The sequence below is a fragment of the Vicia villosa genome, linkage group LG5 (assembly GCF_029867415.1).
Source record: "Vicia villosa cultivar HV-30 ecotype Madison, WI linkage group LG5, Vvil1.0, whole genome shotgun sequence".
NCBI classification, from domain to species: domain Eukaryota; kingdom Viridiplantae; phylum Streptophyta; class Magnoliopsida; order Fabales; family Fabaceae; genus Vicia; species Vicia villosa.
Window position 1 is genome coordinate 13420240 of NC_081184.1, and position 3035 is coordinate 13423274.

General features: G+C 32.2%; 1 long non-coding RNA gene across 1 annotated transcript; it reads left to right on the top strand.

Moving 5' to 3' along the window:
* The first annotated feature begins 349 nt into the window (after window positions 1-349).
* LOC131606302 (uncharacterized) lies at window positions 350-2310 on the top strand. The gene is made up of 4 exons (XR_009284801.1): window positions 350-531; window positions 910-966; window positions 2026-2123; window positions 2227-2310. It is a non-coding gene; the product is annotated as an uncharacterized LOC131606302 (long non-coding RNA).
* The last annotated feature ends 725 nt before the right edge of the window (window positions 2311-3035 follow it).

Sequence of the window (3035 nt, forward strand, 5' to 3'; positions counted from 1 at the left end):
AAATTTATGTAGAATTTTAAATTTATAAATTCTTTTTAATATTTTTACTTGGAATTAAATAAAAACTTTTAAATACATATTAAACGTGAAGAGAAAATATTTTTTTGGATTTTTTATTTTATTGATCAATAAGAAAATATTTATAATTTTTATTTTTTATTTTGAATTAAAACAAATTTTGACTTTTTAAATTTATCTTTAGATAATGTTATTTAATTTTACATTTTAGTAAAAAAAGAGTTTAATAAGTATATAAATATTAAAAGTATTATTTTTTTCTTAAACTATTTTTATTTTATCATTTTTACCCTTAAACATTTTCTCTTTCATTTTTCCACGCGCTCTGTTTTCTTCTTTCTCTCTGAAAACCCTAGCGCCACCGTCGAACCACCTTCTGCCTCTTCCTCCGTCACCTTTAACGTGAATCGCTTCCGCATCTTGCGTCAGCTCAGAGAATCACCGCATCTTCGCCGGTGTTTTGTTGCCGAAGCCTAGCGTTGTCATCTTCTTCATCTTCACACTTCAACTCAGGTATTCTCTAGAGACTAGACACACTTCGTCCTCATCATTGAAATCATGAATGTTACAAAAGTACATAAACATTTACTCTCAATGATTCTGATTTTGTACATGGCCTGTTTTGATACTCTTCAGGTTTTGTTCCTGTTTTGCTAAAGTGGTAATATTGTTTCTTTCTTATCCTATTCATTTCTGAAATTAGATGATTTTAAGTTAGATTGAGTATAAACTTAGGTGATTTTTGTAAACAAGGTGTTTGTTGAAATGCAGGTGTTTGTTGAAATGCCACAATGAGTTTACTTATGTTTTCTGGCTATTAGCTTTATACCTCAAAGAGAACATAACAAAATATTGATTTTTGGTTGTTTCTTTTGGATTTTTTCATAATAGGTCAATCCTCACACGCACCAACTGAAGATATGTGACTTCAGAAGTGCTAAAGTCTTGGTTCGTTTATTCTTAACCTTGAAATCCTATTGTTTGTTTTCAATGACTAAATGATGCTTTGAATCAGATTCCAGTTTTATGTTTCCAGTTTTTACCAATGATAATTCCATATGCAATTAAATAGCTTCTCTACCAATGATGTGACAGTATTAAAGGAGAATTAAGCAACCTTCACTAGGCATTACTTCCTTCTGGAAATTTATCAATTTTGTAGTTGAATCATATACAATAACAGTTGCACAGCTGAGTCATAAATTAAGAATGATAAATCAATGTCTATCATAAATCACTGTCTATCACAAATCATAAAAGTGCATGAAGAAGTAGACAGACAAATATCCTTTGTTTAAATGCTTGCCAGTTTGACTTTCACTTATTCTTAAAGGGAGGGGGTGATTATTGCTCTGTATATACACACAAGAACTGCATTACAGGCAATGAAAATCAGGAAACATAGTATTAGTTTATTTGTTACACTAGAGTAAGCCCTTGCAAAAACTAGTTCTGCAAATTCAGCTTTACTGAATTCAAGAAGAGTTTTTTTTTTTTTTATGGAATTCAGGAAGAGTTTAATTATTTATAATTATCAATCCTCCATCTAAGGGATAACCATATTAAAAGAATTTGCCGTTTTACTTTTCACTAATATTAAAAGTAAGATTGGGTTATAAGCTGGATGAACTAAGAATATTGCTAACTACTGTGTAAAAGACACTCAATAAGTAAATGATAAGTGACTTTTATATATGTAGTAATTAAGTAACTTAAAATATTGTACATTAATCATTTTCTATTTTGATTAGCTAATGTGACTTTTAGCACTTCAGCATGTGTTAAATTTAACAAAGTTAAAGCTAGGCAAAAAGTAATGGTGTATGAGGCTTGTCAAACCCAAAAAGTTTCATTAACTTCATAGATTGTCAACAGCAGCACTAGAGTACAACAACACAAATATACTCTCATGTTTTCCTGTTACCATTATGGGTTGTTTTTCTTGAATCATTTTGAGCATGAGTGAAGTAATTTTGATGTAAGTAAATTCCTTTTGCAAAATTGCAGACTTCGGAACATCCGCGGCGTAAGCACGCATCATGAGGTCAGTTCACCTTTGATAAATTCTGATGTGGTGCAGGTCTGGTTGTTGGTGTATATAACAGGTCCGTGTTGCTGTGAATCTAATGATGTTTTGGCATGATTTTGGTACAGAATTTAACAAGGTCACGACATGGTTTTGTTGATATCTTGGAACTGTTTTGACAGGTTCTGGAGGCATTGTATCATGGTTTCGTGATGAATGAAGATGAAGGAACACATGGGAAATTGGAAGCTTAATGAAGGAACACGTGTTTATATATATATATATATATATATATATATATATATATATATATATATATATATATATATATGTTCAGATTCGATCCTATCATCTACTTATGTGTAATGACATATTTTAATTTTTGACAGGTTGTGAGAGGGGAGTTTATTGTATTCTTCAACCAGATCTTTGATGCATTATGTAAGCTTTCTACAGACTCAGATGCAAATGTACAAAGTGCTGCTCATCTCTTAGATCGGCTTGTGAAGGTATATGTTTTTTTAGAATCCTTAAAGCCTTTGTGTGGCTGCTGTACATGTGTGCAGATATCACGTCTATGCTTATTAGTAGGGGTGGCAAAACGGGCCGCCCGCCCCGCCCGCCGCCCGCCCCGCCTTATGCCCGCCAAAAAACGAGCGGGGCGGGCATGCCCGCCAAGTAGAATGGGCATAAAAATCATGCCCGCCCCGCCAAGATGGCGGGTTGGCGGGCGGCGGGCTTACCCGCCTATTTTTATTTATATTTTTTTAATAGATTAATAGGTTTTTTTTACCTTTTAATTAAACTTTTCACTTATTTTTTAAAATAATTTTTTATAAAAGCAACTTTTTAATAAATTTACTTAAAAAAATATTATATATATTTATAAATAAATGTATAAAATAAACCATCAAGAATTAAAATTACTAGAATTAACTAAAAAAAGAGTGATTTTTGGAGGAGAGGCGGGTTTTGGCGGGCGGCGGGCTTT